Source organism: Heliconius melpomene, chromosome 11 (assembly GCF_056956725.1).
Source record: "Heliconius melpomene rosina isolate 202511_hmr_F chromosome 11, ASM5695672v1, whole genome shotgun sequence".
NCBI classification, from domain to species: domain Eukaryota; kingdom Metazoa; phylum Arthropoda; class Insecta; order Lepidoptera; family Nymphalidae; genus Heliconius; species Heliconius melpomene.
Window position 1 is genome coordinate 10,563,444 of NC_140399.1, and position 21,092 is coordinate 10,584,535.

A 21,092-nucleotide genomic window follows, 5' to 3' on the forward strand; every position below is an offset into this window, starting at 1 on the left:
AGGCTGACGTCGCCCGCATTTTGGCCAACCCAGAGCGACCACTCCCTGCACCTCCGTTCTTCACGCCTGAACTCGTCGCGAAAACGGTGAAGAAGCTAAAGCTGAAGAAGGCCCCAGGCTGGATGGCGTTACAAATAGCGCTCTACGCCACCTACCCCGCAAATTCATCGCCGCCCTGACCAGGCTCTTCAACGCCATTCTGCGCCTGGGATACTTCCCCCGGGCGTGGAAAGAGGGCCTGGTCATTATGCTGCCCAAGGCAAGGAAGAACCCCCGCATCCCAGACAGCTACCGGCCCATAACCCTCCTCAGTGCGGTGGCCAAACTGTTCGAGAAGCTGCTACTACCGCTTCTCCAGGCGCACTTCCACCCGCGCAACGAACAGTTTGGCTTCCGTAGCGGGCACTCCACCACTCTTCAAGTGGCCAGAGTGGTACACTACGCGACCACAACTTTTAATAGGAAGGAGAGTGCCACAGCAGCCTTCCTCGACGTGTCGCGCGCGTTTGATCGCGTGTGGCATCCGGGGCTGCTGTAAAAAGTGCTGAACGCGGGTATCCCCCACTACGTCGCGCAGATCCTGGCCGATTATCTCCACGGCAGGTCCTTCAGGTTAAGGGTGGAGAGTGTGAGGTCATCCAGCCACCCCATAGCCGCCGGAGTTCCACAGGGCAGCATTCTTTCAACAGCACTCTACGCCTTGTACACCGACGACATCCCCATCCAACAGGACACAACGCTGGCACTTTACGCCGACGACATCGCCCTGTTTACGAAGTCGCTCAACCCCAAACATGCAGCCGTGAAGCTACAGCGCGCCCTCAACCTGCTGCCGGACTGGCTGGCGGAGTGGAGGCTCGAGCTGAACATCGCGAAAACCCAAGCGATCAGCTTTGGTACCCGGAGACAGCCTCCTCCGCTGATCCTGCAGGGCCAGCAGGTCCCCTGGAGCAGCCGAGCAACCTACCTGGGGGTTGTGATAGACAGGAGACTCAACATGACAGGGCATGTCAAGAAAGCGGCCACCGCAGCGAGAACCGCGCTGATCCTGTTGCGCCCGCTATTTAAATCAAGATTGCCATTGAAAACAAAGTTGTCGTTGTACAAGGCGTATGTCAGGCCTCACTTGACATACGCTAGCCCGGCATGGTACGCCCTCGTCAGCGAGAACCAACGAAGAATCTTGCAGGTGGTCCAGAACCTCGCCTTACGGCGAGTGACCCAGGCACCATATTACGTTCGTAACTCGACACTCCACAGAGACCTCAAAATGGAAAGCCTGGAGGCTCACATCGGCCGGCTCGCGTCCAACGCATTCCGCCGTGCCGATGCATCGGACCATCTGCATCTTCGTAGCATCGCGCCACTCCACACCCGACCGCCAGACGAGAGAAGACGCCTGCCGAGGGATATTATCCCCACCCCTCCCTCCCATTCCAATTCCTGAGCAGTCACCTCGGTCGCTGGTCGCCTAAGCTGGGCCTCTCGCGGGTAACCGCGAGTCTCACCTGGCTGGGCTGACCGCCCAGGTGGCATATGCTCATCCCCCCTTCCCCTGCCTCTTCTGCACTGTGCCTGCCCTGGCAGACACGACTCCACCGGGCCTAGTGCCCACCACAATGACGCGGTCATAGTAATGGTCGCCGCCAGAAACCACGGCGAGAGGGCTTCCGCCCAGCTGCCGTTTCCCAGCGCCATGGCGCTGGAGGAAAGAAATTCATTCATTCATTTAGTATTTATCCACCCATCTCTCAGTATTATTTAGTGATCTCAGTGCAATAGTTATAATAATAATAATAGTGACATTAGTGCAATAGTAATAATAATAATGACATTAGTGCAATAGTTATAATAATAGTGACATTAGTGCAATAGACGTCAAATGACTACTTTACTTTATATTATAGTGTTACAGTTATATTAAGTCTCTAGTCAGTATATATACTATGTATATAATTATATTATCTTAAGCTGCTATTCATTGTATAGTTTCACATAAAATATTAATTATAATTAAAAATATGTATATATATATATATATATATATATATATATATTATTAACTTTATATGTTTAAGTATATATAATAATTATATATTGTATTATGTAAAATTAAACTTTATATTTGTGTTGTATCTTTAGAATACAGAGTTAATAATTATAAATATAGTTTATATGTGGGCCGATCCCGGCGGCACTGCAATGCCGGGCTGACCCGTGAACAGGAGTGGAGCGAGCCCCGAGCATCCCGTCAGCTTACAAAAATCAGTTTAATATACTGGTCCCGCGGTGCGGGAACTTTCAGATATTAAGCTGAAAAGAACAGATACTACACTTTGATCTTAGCCAAAAGGCCGAGAAGCGATAACTAAATTTCAGAAAATTTTTATCGTCATTAAAAGTTGGAACATCTTGCCAGCGCGATTCAGTAATCGGCATACAATGTACAGCGCCATCTATGAATGAACTCAGGGCATGAGTTTGTCTGCAAATATATAGCAATTTATATCTATACATATAACAAATCTGTATTTGAACCGACTTTCAAAACAAAGAGGAGGTTCTCAATTAATTTATATTCGATTTGATATTCATTTATTATTGTGAAATCGATTTTGATATTGGATTATTCGATTCGACCCAAATCAATAATTTATCAGTTAAGGCTGTTTCTGAACGAACACATTAAATTATTCATTGACATCAACACATTTGATTATTAGTCAATTCTGTTTATTAAATTAATTATCATGTAGTTCAAGCGGGCGAAGCCGCGGGCGGGCTGTTAGTATACATATAAAACTCTTCTGTTTCTGAGCGACTGACAGACAACAATACGTCCACTATTTTAAAAAGCTGTAAATTGTATAAAGTTATTTGTATACATCATTGAAATTTGTATTTTAATTAGGGTAGGAAGTGTAGAGGAACATTAATAAAAACACTAGGAGTAACATTAGAGATAATTTCTCGTAATTTTTAAAAGGTCAAAAGTCTAAGTCAAATAATTTTATGCAAATAAAAAGTTACAAGCTTCATTTTGTGAACGTTAAATTATCTACCACCAGTTCACTAAAGTTAATGCCTCAGACCCTAGTATATGTTTCTTGCTCAGATCTAAGAAGAAACGGCGCAAGAAACTCAGCGGGAATTTAACCATTTTACGTTATAAAGGATATCAAGATGCTGTCAATGACTAGTATATAAAATATTTAATAACACAAAAATAAATTATTAAACTATTTGTACAGTAAAACTAAAATTCTCAAATATTTTTTTACCCACCGTGGGATAGCACTTCAGTCGGTAATCAGCAATAATGTTAGTTACGTCGACGTCGATGTAAGAGCATTCAGTACTGTGTCATTAAGTTTTTACTTTATAGCCATTATGCGCGTTATCTCTAGTTCTTGAGATGAGTGTAGACGTACGAGTGAACTCGATTGTTGTTTGTATTAAAGTTATTGTATTTTTTTATTTAATTAGTAACTCAAATCTATACATATCATCATATTCAAAGCGAGCGATTCAAGGCAAAGCACGGCGTTGAGTTCCGCAAGTCAACACACAATGTCCCGATAATTCTTCGGAAAATGAGGAAAGGAAGTATCTTAGTGGAAACGTAGTGTCTTAACACTAGAATCTCAGGTTCCCTCTGCCTACCCTACTATGAGCGTCATATTGTGTGAAGCTAAGAAAAATATTTACTTTAAAATGTACTCGTATCGATTATTATGTAATTTATACACCTAATTACGAAAACTTACTTAATAATGTTTGGTTCTAAATGCAAAGTAACCTATATTATATACTGGCGGCCCGCCCGCGGCTTCGCCTGCGTGAACTACGTTGTTATTAATTTCTGTCTCCAAGAGTACCTACGTCCTATAAGTGACGTCCATGCAAAATTTGAGACTCCTTGCATTTGTAGTAACGAAGTTTCATACAAACTTTCAACCCCAAAAACAACCCCTTAGAAGTCAAATATTACAAATTCCCGTCTTAGCGAGCACCTACGTCCTATAAGTAACTCCAATGCAATGCAATTTGAGATTCCTAGCACATGTAGTTTCTGAGATTTCGTGATGAGTGAGTGACCTTTCGATTTTATATAAATATATAGATTATAGATACCTATTTACAATATAAGGAAATATTTTTTGACTAAAATTTCTCCATATATTTGTGGATAAAGTTCATTTCACATCAGCTTTTATTATTGTACTGCTTTTATATGTGACCATATATACTTATACGAGTATACCAATCATGAATTATACAAAAGGCAATCATTTTAAGCACGAAGCTTGGAAGTAAAGGAATAATATCGAACTTTAACATTTTCTCGAGTTGTCATATGGGCACCATTGACCGCCAAAATTTATAGCCGGGACCGCCATTTTGCGATATGGAGGACGTTGAACCAGTTGACCAAAGAGTTTTTATGTGTTTTCATTTATTTATTACATATTATGACTAAGACATCCTTTTATAACGAAGTTACTTCATAATATTTTATTTTTAATTATAATTTATTTAATAAAAAACATTAAAATTGTTTAAAAGTGAGTGTTTTACGTAAATATTTTATTGCATTTACAAGACATATTACATAAATCGTTAAAAGAAAACAAAATTCATTAATTTTGTTAAAAAATTGAAACAGTGTTCTTTGTCGCTTTAAATTAATATAAAAACTTGTACAATAACAACAAGTACTAGTCCATTCTACTTTATAAGCCAGTACTATAAAAAGCCTCTTATACACCATCACATTTTTTTACATTTTATTACGATTTATATATTTTTTTTTGTATTAAGCTCAAATGCTTTTGATAAATTATATATTTTTATTTAAAACTACCATTAGCGACATAAATAGCTGCTTATTATTCAGGAAGATTTAAATATATATTTTTTTAACTTCTATTTATATATCTTCCTATTTAATCTGGGACCAGATTAGAGCATCCTAGAATAATTGAAAGATATAGGTTTTTGTTGCTTCTATACTTTCAGAAGACTGTAAATATCGCGTATTATTTGTAAGGCAAGCAATACCTATGCTGATTAAATTAACACTTATAAAACGACATGCTTCAATGCTCAGTCCAGAACTTAAGTGCTAATAGGATACTCCCGGATGCTAAACATAAGATATTTTTTCTGGGAAAGATGATCAATACCTACAATACCATAAGCGCTCACAGAATAATATGAAAAATAAATAAAATCACGTACATATAGAAAAGGAACAGGAAAGATGTCTTGGTGATGGCTATTTCTATATTTTAAAAAGATGTTTGTGTAAAATGGAATGGAAATTTTCCTTAAAGAAGGATAGACAGAGGGAACCTAATGTTCAGACCACTCCGTTCCACACTTTAAATGGGCGGAACGATGCCGCGCTTCGTCCACCAAGGTGGACAAATTAAAATATAGGTACCAAATTTAATAATTCTCCCCAAGGAGACCAAGTCAACAATCGTCGCGTTTACTATCGAGCCCTGTCCCACTATACAACAATAAACTCATTACTTTCACAATATCTATATACATTTTATTTTATATATTCTATAATTTGTGTAAATAGATAATATAATGAATTATTAATATCATATTAATTAAAGGAATTGAATAGAAATTAAAAGATAACTTATTCGAAGTAGAATAGTTTTCGTGGTCACCTAACGAGTCTCGATCAAGTCCAAACACAATAATGTGACAGGTGTTTGACAGGTCCACTGTTGTACGACAATGGGATATAATGGAATAAAAGCTTGTGATTGAAGGTCGTGATAAATGCTATTCTTAAATATAAGATAATTCAGGTTCCAATTCAGGTTTTATATATTGTATGTAGATTATTTCAAGACGCACTTGATTTTTTTTTGTATGTGGCAGGATAGGCATAAAGATGTTATTGTTAAGATTTCTTTAAAGCAGAGGGAACCTGGGAAATCAGTGTTAAGAACTTCCGTTACCATTAAGACATTTCCGTTCCCCAATTTCTGACGAACTCTGAAGGCATTGCTAATTGAGTGGCGGAGTGGCCGCTTTGTCTGGTTACCAGAAAGAGGATATGCAAATATTAAATATTTCATTTCCTCGATTGAGAATAAAACCCACGGCCTGTAACCTGTAACCGACCTTCAAATCTGTAATCTGCATTGCATTGCATTTTGTGAAAAGTAAATAAGCGAGAAACATTATAGATTTTAAAAAAAGCAAAATTGAAAACAACACATAAATCTAATTATACAGTGTATTTAAAGTAAAAAAATCAAATAGTACGGTTAACAAGTCGTGGCCGCCCTTAAGATAGATTTTCTGAAGTTTTGCATATAGTTCTCTAGGAAAGAAAATCATTAAAAGTAAGTAAAATTATTATAATTGACCACACTATACCTATAAATTTACATATTTTTTAGGGTAAAAATAAATAACTACGTGTTAAATCATATCCAAAATATATTAACTTTAACTTATTAGAATCTCCATTTTAAATTTCGTCGTTATGAATTTACATTGAAACAAATATAATTCAATATGACAGTTAGTCTCAAAACACTAAACTCCATATCATAATTTGCATTTGTCATTTGCTATGTTTACAACAGCCATTGTAATTTATACTTGTGTCACATTGACAGGTGGGCGATGACTTTGCTCCTACACAGATGTTGCTACACTCTGTGCCCATTTGTAATGAAGGTTATCACAGGAAATTTGTAAATTGAGAATAGAAATTATCGTTACTACAAAAAAATCTTATAAATCCGAATATAGAAGAAAAATTTACAGCCTTTTATTATTTTAATTAAGTTAAAAGTAAAATATAAAAGCGGCATACTACAGATTAAAAATGAAACATTCTTCGCTCAGCACTTAATGTGTTAAACATTTTTTAACACATTACGAAAACCGGTAAAATAATAAAAAAAACTTAATTATCATCTAATTCTAAGCAGAACAAATTCGACAGCATATTAAGTCAATTTCACACTATAATCATAATTTATATTAATTAGATAGATAGATACTCAATCTCTTCACATTCAAATCTAAAACTTATTCGATTCGTTTAGTAAAAATTTAATTATTCATACAACAGAATATTTTAGATTATTTCTACTAGTACTCGTATATTAATAAAAATAATTTGATGCCAGTTTTAATTTACAATAACTTAAAATCTTTCAATAATTTACTACGAAGTCTTCAATACTGGCTTAAATCGATATCTCAGCTATATACATCTTCTATATATATAAAAGGACTTGTCCTCACTGACTGAGGTAAGACGCACGCACAGCCGTAACCGCTGTTGGTAGAAACGTGGAATTTGGACAGATGTTTACTTTCGTAATCTCAACATCCACTAAGAAGGGATTTTGAAAAATTTTAACCCTAAAGGGGTGAAATAGGGGTTGAAAGTTTGTATGGATTTTTTTTTAAATCGGCACCGATTTTTATAAAATTTGAAATATAGATTTTTAAAAGTTTTTAATTGAACACGTGTTTCATCGTTTTCTAGAATTCTTCCCCTAAGGGTGCAAATAAGGGGTTGAAAGTTTGTATGGAAAAATCTTTAATTCGCCACCGATTTTTATAAAATTTGAAATTTAGACTCTTATAAATATTTAATTGAACACATTTTTCATGGTTTATTAGAATTCACTCCTAAATAAGCTAGCGAAGCTGCGCGCGTCCGCTAGTCATATATATTTATTAACAAGACACAAATAAAAAAAAAGGATTTAAACAAATTTCAACTGTATCACAATAATCATAAAGGTCAAGTTGATATGTTAAATGTGAGTTTAAATGACGTAACCGCGACCTCCCCAGTACATTTTTGGCTATAGCAACTTTCACTTTTTGTGTTGTATGTAACAGGTTGCCAGCCATTGTTTTAAGGATGTTAACATGTCTTAAAAACTACTTAAAATTATTGTTAACATTTCATATATACCTTCAATACGCTACTAGTTTTTATAGATTTTGCCCTCGTTATTTCTTTGTTTAATTTTTTAGATATGACGTATATCTCTTAACAAAGATTATTTAATATAGTAGCTTTCATAAAAGCTTGAACTACTCAATCCAAACTTAAAAATCAATGGAATACAAAAAAAATATTCTCAATATTTTATTAGCTTTACGCTGTTTAACCGCATTTAGCAAGGTAGACACTTTCCCCCTAGTTTTCAAGACACTGTATTAATAATTTTAACCCAACGCCTTACTGTCTTTTATCCTGATCAAAGAAATGAATTTTTTCGAGTGAGAATTGAACCCACACTAATCGCATTTACAATCAAGCCTCCATACTGTTAATATACCGTGTAATATCACATATATCTTACTAACAAATAAAAAATAACAGTAGCCACGTTAACACGTGCAATGGCCACTAAATGTTATACTATAAATAAAAAAATAAATAAGCCAGAGCGGTCACGACATAGATCAAGCGATTAGTCTACAAATATTGGTGGTATATGAGACAGCGAAAGTCTCCCGCGGTAAGGCTTATTGATTGGTACTGGTCAAACCCAGTCTTCTAGAGGTACATGTTCTCGTAATGTAATTACATGTATAATTCAAATCAATGAAAAATATCTTATGGAAATATATTTGTTTGCGTGTATTTGAAGGTCCGTTTGGCTTCACGCTGTATCCCGCACACAGCGGGATAAGCAGAGGGAAGCTAGTGTTAAGACATTCTGCTCCCCATTTTCCGTTGATATCTGGAGGAATTGCGTGGTGAGAAGCGGAACTCAACGCAGCGTCTTGCTTCGACATTAAAGCGAATAAATTAAAATATCAAATATGTATTTTGCTCGAATGAGAATCAAACCCACAACCTGTCGTATTCGCTGTCGCACGACGATGTTATATTGGAATTTTGAGAAAACTTCTTATTGCCAGTACAAGTACATAATTATTCTTTAACATTATTAAGTAAGTTACTTAATTAAGTTAAAGAATAATTATCATTATTATTTAACTCACCTGTCCATATATTAATTATATAATGTAAATATTTAATATTTTATACATATGAACGTAATTAATTTTAACTTTATCTGAAAAGACCAGATATTACATACCACAGCCATTAAAAACTTTCTACTAAATCAATGTTTGTAATAAATAATGCGTACTTATAAATTTACAAGTTGGTTAATAAATTCTCACACGGTTCGTGCAGACGTATAATTTTTCTTTGCTTTATGTTGCACTGCGACTAAAGTTATTTATATACATATAATTCTTATAATAAAAGTGTTTTATATAATCACCATTGGACACGCAAAAATATATTTTTCTCTACGTATTCCACATATAGCAGGATAAGCAAAAGGAACCTTGTAGTTAAAACACTGCGTTCCTCTTAATTAATATTTTTATGTCTTAACTTCCCAGATTCTCTCTGCCTACCCCTACATTTCCCTAAGTTCAAAAGGAAAAGAAAAGATTTTTCATTTTACGTTATAAAGTTTTCGGAAAATAAAGTTGCGGGCGACGACCACTTATTATATACATAAATCTTTTAGAATTATTTGGTGTTTCAAAATTTTAAAAATGCAAATTAATTCAAGCTACCAAACCAAATCATTAGACAACATCCTAAATAAGTATGACATCATTTCCAAGATGGATTTTAACGTGTTCTCGGTATAAAGCCTTATTTAATATTTATAAGACTTAAGGTTTTTATATCAAATTGTATTGAGAAGATTTTTAAGAAAGAGCGATTTTTGTAGCTTATTATTTAAATTTCAATAACAACCACTAAATAGTGCAGCCGTCGTGAGGCAGTGGAAATACCTGACTGTAAACCCAACAGTTATGAATTCGATTCCTACTCGAGGCACCAAGAACAAAAGCGCGGCGTTTAAATCCGCCACTCAACCTAAGCTGCCTTATTTTTAACACATTTTAAATATCTTTTTACATAGATACATAGATATAAAGCAAGTAAGTATTTCATAAGATCAAGGGCCACATCTAACGCAACCTACTTGCGGACCAGTTCCTCATTGGATAAGGTATTCGCAATAGTTGCTGAGGTGTTGAGTCACTCCGGCGTCTAACCGGTTAGTTAACAATATATTAATATAAATAATAATTCATTATTAGTACTAAAATTGTTAGAATTGTTATCATTTGGTCTTGACATGGTTACATTCACTTTTTGTTAAAGCTTGTTTAAGGTATATTTATTAATAGTAATATCTACACATCTATAGGCATATTTAAGACATTTTTCACACGATTTTATTAGTTGTCTTTTAATTATGTAACGTATAGGTAATTTAAAATATAAGATGTAATAAAATCTAAGGATTTTAGACAGACAGACACAAAAAAACAAAGTGATTCTACAAGGGTTACGTTAACGGAATCCTTACAATTATTGTACAAAACCAGAAAAAGATAGACAAAGTAAATAAAATGCAGTACTCTGTACTTTGTTTTTAGCACTAGTGTTATGACACTCTTTCTTTTCACTTGAATTTTAGATATTGCATGTTGTGGAACTGAACGCCGCATTTAATTTGCTGTTGTAAAAAATAATTTAAATATAATCAATTCAATTCATAATTTACTCAAGAATTTGGCGGAAAGAGGCTAAATGCGGGATAACGTGAAGCTGAAACAAAATCATTCCAATGTGTGAAAAATTTACTCAATATCCTTATTTTTTATTGCTAAGTATCTACGAGTGTAGTTTCTATACCGTTAATACAAAAAACCACGAGACCATTTACACTGTAGGAAGCGAGACGTATAAACTATAAATCGTAAAAACTTCGCACTTCCTTTCAGCATAAACTAGATTCAATCGATGTCCTGACAGCAGCACACTCGATATGTTAGCGTATACTTAACTACACATATTCTCCATACTAAAATATAATTTACTTTGAATTCACTGTTTGTAGAGTAGACTATTTGTAATAAGAAAAATATATCATTTATATATATTAACTTCATTAAGTCGTAACAAAGCTAAAATTTAGAATATCTATACAAATTATATATAAATTTTTCCAATTTTAGATTTTTTTTTTTCAAGATATTTCGTGTTGAGTGGCGGACTTCAACGGTATATCATACCAAAGTGGGGACATGAACAAACCAATAAGACTCTAGTTTTGTCTTTCTGCTTACTATCAAAGTAGACTTATTTCTATTCTATGTTCATTTGTACACCTGGCAAAATATGTTAACTTAAACCTAAAAAAAGTTCATATCTAATACTATTTACTAATAAGATGAGCTAATCTGACGAAGTGTTGGAAAATATAGAAAAATAAAGGGTGTAAATCCCTGTGGACGTCGACCCCAAATCTAATTTATTGGTGGTGCATCGTAAATTCAATTTTATAACCACGATAGCCATCGAAAATTTAAAATTCAACTACAAAAACCAAATTTAATGATCCAAAAAATATGGGTTCCAAAGAAAAAACTGCAAAGATGAAATCAATTATGTCGGAATTAGCCAAAACGCCGCGCTCATGCGTATATAATTTTTCATACTTTCTTTTAAGGGTAATAATGTGAGCTTTCTGGAAACGATGATTGCCCTAAGTGGCTTTGAGAGGACCGCAAAAAAGTAAATATTTTGAAGGCTTCTTATAATGGCCAAATACAAAAAATTTAAAGAAACCAAGACTTGACCAAATCTACAATTGTTTTTTTTAATCTACAGTCATTATAAACTCATTTTCGAATAGTATGAAAGGAATAAATGAATACGCTAAATCTATAGAGCGTAGGAATGAATTAATTCCATTGAGTAAAGAAAATGGAACAAAAAACTGCACTCGAAAGGTAGTGAAGCAGCTGGTGGAAGAATGTTGTAGTTCATGGACCATTATTTTATTAAATTTTCTAAATTTATAAGTAAATAAATAAAAGTTAACATTATAAAAAAATATTTGCTCCCTCTGGAAACGAGGCAAATCACGGCCTAGAGTCCTGCAACTCAACACCCAATGCCTTCGGAATTTGGTGGGAAGTAAGGAACGGAAATGTCTTACTTAATGGGAACGGAGTGTCTTAACACTAGATCCCCAGGTACCCTCTGCCTAGCCTGCTATGTGATGAATACAACGTGAAGCAAAAAAAAAGAATCTTGAAATTTTATTGAGTAAGGGAGTATAGGGGTGGACTAAAGATTCTTTGAAATTCCTACGGGAACGAGAAAAATGAGATTGACTATTTTAACAAGAAACGAAACAAAACCTAAAGCAATTTCTCCATAATACATAATTCAAGATTCAAAGAAATTTGTAAAATAATCATACATTAAATTAGTAAAGCAACGGAAACGGATCAATTATAAGACGATTAAAAAAAATAACATATTAAAAACGCAATTAAAACTAAGAAACATGTGTCCGTACCAGTCCTGCGCTATTGAAGTGTCGTACGTAACGAGTCGATCTCTGATAGCCCCTACATTCCCATCTAACAGGCTGTTAGGCCTCGGATACTGTTGCAATTCGAACTTTATACCAAAGGCATAAGGTTCAATATTTTGGACCACTTTAAAAAAGTTTCTGGAAATTGTACTGCATCTCATGCATCCAGTCTACGATATATAAATATCGCAACATTGCAAAAGATGGCTTGTTATCGAGATTATCATAAATCAGAATAGCCGCCTATTTTTTCGTATAAAAAATAAGGATCTTAAATTGGCCGTAAAAGAAAAAAATAAGTGTTTGGAATTTGACCATTATCATAAATGTATTTGTTAAAAGATAAAGATATAAGATAAGTATCTTTAATACAATTTTATTGATTTAGCGTTTTATTAAAACTAGAGGCCATCCTGGGGGAGTGCAGGGCAGAGACAGAACAACTGTCTGTGAGCGTTATGATTAGGAGTTTGTTGATCCACATTCGAAGAAATTAATTATTTTCATTTTCTCACCCTTAAAAATACTGCGATGAATTCTGCCACTGAACACGTTATTACTCAAAATCGGTGGGAAAACGGAGAACAGAGTATCCTGACACTGTTTTCTCTATGCCTATTGCTTTTAGGATACAGCATAAAGCTGAATATAAAATTTAAAGCATAAAAATTATTTTTTTAATTACACAAACAATATTAATACATAATATTTGTCCATTATTATATAATCTATCAAATTAATGGACAAATAAAGAAAATTACTTGAAGACATGAAATACCAAAAAAAAAAAAACAAAAAAAAAGAAATGAAACTTGTAACTAACTCAATCATTATAAAGCCTTTTCTTTTAACGTCTTTAAGTAGTTTTTATAGAGCAGTAAATTATAGATGTTATAGTAAAAAAGAATGATCGCCTCGTCCGTCCGTGCCTCGATTTAGCGCGAGTATGTGGTTAATGACGAACGGGAACGGCCAATACTCAACAGTCGTGTTACATATGCAAGCGCACGTGCACTGGTGTGGCGTGCTCCGGCATGTATTATGCCGATTTAAAATGCTTCTTTAAAATTTATATTATTCATAATTTCAAATTTATACTTTAAAAAGTATCTTTTTTCAGGTTTTTACTTATCAATAAATCGTGGATAAAGTGGATTCGATTCCCACTCGGTGGAATAAATTATTATTTATTCATATTTTTTTATGTTCTGTTACCAACCCAAAAACGTAGAGTTAGTTCCACCACTCAACACTCAATGTCCGGAATTCGGCAAAAAGTGCGAAATGAAAGTATCTTGATGAGGACGGAGTGTCTCAACACTAGGCTTACGGCACCTTCTATGTGCGGGATACACCGTGAAACTAAAAAAACCTAAGAAAATCTGATTATCGAGTAAATACAAACAGTTACTGCTATATGATGGCATCAGTAATAAGTTGTTTGTATTATATCAATTTTCGATATTAATACTGAAACCAGCTGCCATGTATAAAATGTCTTGTGTGGTTAGTTAGAACCTAATTATAATAATTACTATGTTAATATAAAGTGTCTTTAATTTTATCTTCTTCCTTCTGGCATTAATCCCGGCTATTGCCAGGGTCTGCCTTCCTACTCAACCTACTGCATTTTGCACGGTCTTTTGCGTCCTCGGTGGTTAGACCATTGGCTCTCATGTCCTGCATCACGACATCCAACCAGCGCTTCTTTGGGCGTCCGGGAGGTCGCGTTCCAGGAACTATTATAGCAAGGCACTTGCAAAATGGAGAACTAGGGAGAGGATAGATAGTCATGAAAATGCGTGTAGCTGTTATTTTAATACGTTTGTTAACATAGGCGTTATAGGGAAAAGAGTATCTTATCCCGCAAATAGTGTCTTATCCCGCTATTTTGCGGAATACAGCGAAAAGCAAAGCTGAAAAGAAAATAATAAATCTACTTACATTAAATTATTTCCTAGAGAAACGTGAAGATGGCAGATTTGTATTTCGCGGGAACGCTTCGTCACATCGTAGTCTATTTACTGCAACAAAAAAATTACTTAGTAAATTTTAAGAAATAATTATTGTATTTTTTTATCTCTAAGGCTAGGGGAACCTAGTGTTACGATAATCTGTTCCCTACTTCCCGCTCAATTTTCAAAACATGCCATGTCGAGAGAGTAAATGAAAATAATACCCTCGAGTTGGATTTGAACCCACAACCGTCGAATGGTACTTCTAAATATATATTTACATATACATATAAGAAAAATAATATAAAAAAATATTTATAATAAAAAGAAAGCATTGTTTAAATAGAAACCAATCTATATATATAAAAGGACTTGTCCTCACTGACTGAGGTAAGACGCACGCACAGCCGTAACCGCTGATGGTACAAACGTGAAACTTGGACAGATGTTTACTTTCGTAATCTGGACATCCACTAAGAAGGGATTTTGAAAAATTTTAACCCTAAAGGGGTGAAATAGGGGTTCAAAGTTTGTATGGAAAAATCTTTAAAACGCCACCGATTATTATAAAATTTTGAATTTAGACTCTTAAAAATATTTAATTGAACATGTGTTTCATGGTTTTCTAGAATTCACCCCCTATAGGTGCAAATAAGGGGTTGAAAGTTTGTATGGAAAAATCTTTAAATCGCCACCGATTTTTATAAAATTTGAAATTTAGACTTAAAAAAATTTCATTGAACACATGTTTCGTGGTTTATTAGAATTCACCCCTAATTACGCAAGCGAAGCTGCGCGCGTCCGCTAGTTGTATATAAGAATTGAACCGTTACTGTGACATTGTTATCACACCGCCCCTATCAGCCTTTGTATGTAGATTCGATGACAGCCTCGCAAAACAGTTAACAAATCTAGTTAGAATTTTATTATAATATTTTTATTTATAGTCTAATATCGATTTAATTGATTAATTCATTTGTTATTAATAATAGAATCGTTTATAGTGAATATTTTTCCTTTAGGTATTATATAATTTTGCTGAAATTTTACAGGTGTTACAGGTGTTTATCGCACGCTTGTGCCCCTGCGTCATGACTGGTCGTGGCCGTGACAGGTAGTGGGTTCGATTCCCACTTAAAAATCAAATGTTTTATATTTTCGTTTCCTTGCCCAGCGGAAAGTGGGAACGAAAATGTCTTAACGGGAACGGAGTGTGCAATGTGAAGCACCAGGTTCCCATTTCCCATTTGTGAAATTTCAAAAATTTTACTGAGCTGGTTCATTTCAACCTGATGACAGACGGATCGACAAATAGACTGCGGAGTTAGTAATAGGATCCCATTTCATACTTTGGGTACGGATCCGTAAAAACCCACATGATATTCAAATACACGTCAAAAGGATAGTAAGTATAAAATGTTAGATAAGAAACATTTATGTAATTTTTATTATATCATTTAACAATAATTAACATAAATTAATTATAAAAAAAACGTTTATATATAAATAAATAAATAGAAAAAATATCTAACCGATGTTTCACAAGAATCAAACCGGTGATTCACTCCATTGTGATTCCATGCATCATCACACGACAACAATGCCACTTGTTAACTCATTGAGCATCAGTAATTCAGTAAGTACTTAGAAATGCGGCTTCTGCTTATTTATATTATATATTTTATATTCAAAGTCCATGGCGGCCATAAAAAATAACTAAATGTGATACATGAAGAATAAACTAATGTAAAAACGTGAAGCATTTTGTAGTCACCACCCACAACGTTTGCTATAAAATATTTTACTGTTGTTTTGTTGTTTTAATGTTTTTTTTTGTTTTTTTTTTTTGTTTTTGTTTTGTTTTTTTTTTTGTTTTTTTGTTTTTTGTTGTTGTTGTTTTATTAAAAAGGGGATTTTGTCTGTTCAAAAACGCTTATTTCAGGGCTTACTAATTAGATTTTTCTTTGTATATGTGGTATAGTCCATGTATCGAGGAAGGCTATAGTTTATATTACATCCTACAGACAAAATCGATTTGGTCTTGGACTTTGGAGGCCATCATGATGCAGTATGGCAATGTTCGAATATATAGTCGATGATTGTCTCATTTCTCCACTCTGACATGACAAAGTAAGGTGATGAGTCCCGCTAAACAACACCAGACAAATGCTCGATTCCGGAGGGAAAACAGAGAGCGAAGTGTTTTGACATCATATTCCTCTGCCTTCCCTGACTATGCGATGAAAAGGGTCAAGAAGTAGTTTATTTCCTAAAATAAAAATCTCACAATTGACATTAATATATTATACAATACTTAACTTTTGCTACAGGGAGAATAGAGAGAAACACTTTATCACATTACTATATTAACATTTTCTGTCTATGTAATATATTGTATTTAGGTGACTAAATCTAATATATATCCTAAATTTGAACCTGTACTCATTACGTTAAAATTTAATGCATCCAAGTCCAACCCACGCCACAGCCTAACAAAAACAAGAATAAAAATAAATACACTAAAAAATAACGTTGCAAATTGAAACCATTTCTCCCACTAATTACTTATTATCTCCACTTCATGTTTTGTATTCGTCCTGATAGTTACGACCGTTTACCGTTATCTTAATTGTTTGATCGAGTTTAAATATATTTTTTACGATTTAAATACTTAAAGAATCATGATTTTATAGCCCTAAGTGATCTTGCCCTGATTTCATAATTATTTAGTCATTTATAAAAATGTAGTTTTTTATAATGTAAATAAAAATTTAAAAAGAATTTTTAAGAACACAACAAATTTAATAAGTAGGTATTTAACAAGAGAGAATGAGACTTCAAAGAAAAATTTTAAGGTTTCGGCTATTTGTGCAAAGGTATATATATACAGATATGCAATATTATTGCCATATTGCATTATAATATTTTTTTTTCTCAATATTTATTTAAACATACAATGACTTCAAAATTTTTAAGGAACCTATCAATGAAAAATAAAATTACTATTAAATTATTTTATCTTCACGCTGTACCCCTCATAAGGCAAGCAAGCGAGGTAGACAGAGGGAACCTAATCGTAACACACTCCGTTGCCCACTATCCGCTGAATTTTCGAAACATTCTTAATCTTCTTAATAATAATATTACAATACATATTATAATATATCCCACAATATCTTATACAAAGCTAAAACGAGCATTGAACCCGCACATTCGCCGTCCACGCTTGTTCTCTTGTTATCAATCATTTAATTTATTTCATCGGCGTGCAATTTGTCATCCTCGCGTCAAATTATAAGGAAGTCTTACTGTATTATACATAACCATTATGTTAATATTTTTCCTGTACCTTATATTTTCGATTTTTTTTCTCTGTTTGTATATACAAATATAATGCGCGGAGTTGAGTTACGGCACTCGACACGAAATATGTAAAAAAATGGAAGGAAAGAGGTAATAACATTGTATATTTAAGCAGCTTTAGTAAATAGTAACGTAAATAATATGTATGTTAACAATAATAAAAAATTAAAGTGCTTTTGTTCTGTTCTTTCCTTCCACTGATTCTACCTACTGCTTAATAAGGGAACTTATCATTACTCGTGGCCTTACATAGCAAATGAAATTATTATATGGCAAATATAAGCAATCTACTTCTTTGAACCTAGAACTATCGCATACCCCCTAACATGACTCAATTGCACCTAATAATGGTAATAATTGCGATCACATAATTTTTTCCTTATCTTTGGAACAAAAAAACAGTATCATCGCTTTTTTGGTGAAGAGAGTCAAACCACAAGTAAGTGAAGACTCTCTTTTCTTTTTCTACTAAAGCGAAGATATTTGTATATTTTGATTTTTTATATTACAAACATACAGCTACTATATAATTATTAATAGTCAAGACAAGTATATAACATCGTATTATCAACACGTATTGCATATTAAGTAAATGGATTTACACCGAGATGTGGAAACGTGAGATAAACTACTAGTTAAGTTTAAGTTTACTTGTAAACGACTTTATGAATAACAACTTTTATTAATATATTTTTTACTTTTATCAGAAATTTAATATATGAAATTGCCACACACAACAGGGTAGGCAGAAGGAACCTAATCCGAACCTAAACCACTTTCGGCCGAATTATACTCACTATGTGTTGAGTGGTCTCTACACAAAAGCAAAGTAATTAAATATTTCAATTTTCTCGAGTGGGAATCGAACCCACAACTATCGCGTTAACAGGCGTCGCGGTTACAGTCACACTACATACCTCTGAGCCACGACTGGCTTCAATTTCACTTATTTAATTGTAATAAAACAAACATTGCTCTGAAAAAAAAAACTATCGAACCATTTCCAAAGTAAAACGGTACTGATTTTTCCCACGTACAAAAGATACTTTTATCAGTCAGTCAGTCAGTGTCAGTTTTCAGCCTGGTAGATAGGTCTAAGGCATTGACATTTCATATGTAAACGATAGTGGATGATACTGGATTTGCATGGCTGACTTGAAATATTATAAGGTAATATAAAACCAGGGTGAGATTTATAATTCAGTTATTATGAAGGTAACACCTCAAGGTGGGTAACAACCTCCCATATGGGGCAAAATAAGTAAAAAAAAATAGTAGCAAAAAATAGTGCCAAAAATATCTTATACTAGCGGCCCGCTCGCGGTTTCACCCGCGTGAACTATCTTATTATTAATTTCTGTCTCCATGACTACGTCCTAGTGACGTCTATGCAAAATTTGAGGCTCCTAGCATTTGTAGTAACGAAGTTTCATACAAACTTTCGACCCCAAAAACAACCCCTTAGAAGTCGAATATTGCAAATTCCCGTCTTAGCGAGCACCTACGACCTATAAATAACTCCTATGCAAAATTTGAGATTCCTGGCACATGTAGTTTTTGAGATTTCGTGATGAGTGAGTGACCTTTTGATTTTATATACAGGGTGTCCCAGGAGCCAACGATAAAACGAAACCAGGTGATAGACCAAGTCGTGACAGTTATGAGAAAAATATAAAAAAAAATCTTTGTCATGTATTTTTCATATTATATTGATTTTAAAAAATATCGCAAAAACCGACACCCTGTGATGGTTTTTCACTTCCCTGGACTACAAATATTACTCTTTCTTCATTTTTTTTTCTGTAATGTAATCATGAGTAACCCTTCTGTGAATTACAGTTTAAGATTTAAACATACCTGCATCAGTTTTCAATAAAATGTGGTGTTTTTGCCAAACATTAAATTCAAAATATTTACTACACCCAACTTTAACCGACTGTACTTTAAAAAAAATGTACTACACTGTTTTTGCAAGTAACTTTAAAAGTTGGCGCATTTAATCTGGATTCCGAAATGGTACGACACTTGCTGGATTACTTCTTTGTTGAAGAGAGAAAAATCGAAATACACGATAATCGGGATGACGTTCAGCTTTTTGGTATCTTTTCCGATACATTCTAGCTGCAGCATTTGCGTTACATAACCATTCTTCATGAATGAAATGCATATTGGCAACGTGTCAAAGACCTAGTATATGGCCTGCGAGAGCCCGGACTCGAGCACTGTTCTTATAAGTCCTGGGCCAGCCCCTAAGTCGGATAAGCGTTGCCTGGGCTAAGTGTTTAGTTTAGGGAGGTGACTGGTGTGGTCTGTGATCGCAGGATACCGTCCAAACTCTTATCCGTCTTATAGAGATCGTGATCGATGCCTTCAGACTCGTGCATGACGGATCCAAGGTACCTGAACTTTTCCAACTTAGGGGATGGGGACCCAGGACTTATAAGGACAGTGCTCGAGTCCGGGGTCTCACAGGCGATATACTCGGTCTTTGACACATTGCCAATATGCATTTCATTCATGGAGAATGGTTATGTAACGCAAATGCTGCAGCTAGAATGTATCGGAAAAGATACCAAAAAGCTGAACGTCATCCCGATTATCGTGTATTTCGATTTTTCTCTCTTCAACGAAGAAGTAATCCAGCAAGTGTCGTACCATTTCGGAATCCAGATTAAATGCGCCAACTTTTAAAGTTACTTGCAAAAACAGTGTAGTACATTTTTTTTATAGTACAGTCGGTTAAAGTTGGGTGTAGTAAATATTTTGAATTTAATGTTTGGCAAAAACACCACATTTTATTGAAAACTGATGCAGGTATGTTTAAATCTTAAACTGTAATTCACAGAAGGGTTACTCATGATTACATTACAGAAAAAAAAATGAAGAAAGAGTAATATTTGTAGTCCAGGGACGTGAAAAACCATCACAGGGTGTCGGTTTTTGCGATATTTTTTAAAATCAATATAATATGAAAAATACATGACAAAGATTTTTTTTTATATTTTTCTCATAACTGTCACGACTTGGTCTATCACCTGGTTTCGTTTTATCGTTGGCTCCTGGGACACCCTGTATATAGATTAATATGGTAAATGTTAATATTACCCTGAATTGAACTTTAACTTATGATTCTCTTGCTTAACAATGCTGATTCTATCACGACCAACGAAAGACGGACGGAGACAGAGACGGCGTTAAGTTCACTCAACAAACAATGTCTAGAAAATTAGGTAAAACGTCTCACTTTACTAATAAATATTACGGAATGTTTTAACATAAGTTTCCTGCTATATGTGGAAAACATACAAAACCTATTTTAAGAAAAATCTAC

The 21,092-nt window shown here is 34.4% G+C and overlaps 1 protein-coding gene and 1 non-coding gene across 3 annotated transcripts in view; both read right to left on the reverse strand.

The window, feature by feature from the left end:
- pot (zona pellucida domain protein papillote) overlaps window positions 1–21,092 on the reverse strand; it is a 52,077-nt gene that overhangs the window by 21,535 nt on the left and 9,450 nt on the right. For both annotated transcript variants that reach the window (XM_085192799.1, XM_085192798.1), the window contains exon 2: window positions 14,388–14,467. The gene's annotated coding sequence lies outside the window, so the exon portion shown is untranslated. The remainder of the gene's footprint in view (window positions 1–14,387; window positions 14,468–21,092) is intronic.
- On the reverse strand, window positions 2,173–2,366 carry LOC146534844 (U2 spliceosomal RNA). The gene has a single exon (XR_014878491.1). It is a non-coding gene; the product is annotated as a U2 spliceosomal RNA (small nuclear RNA).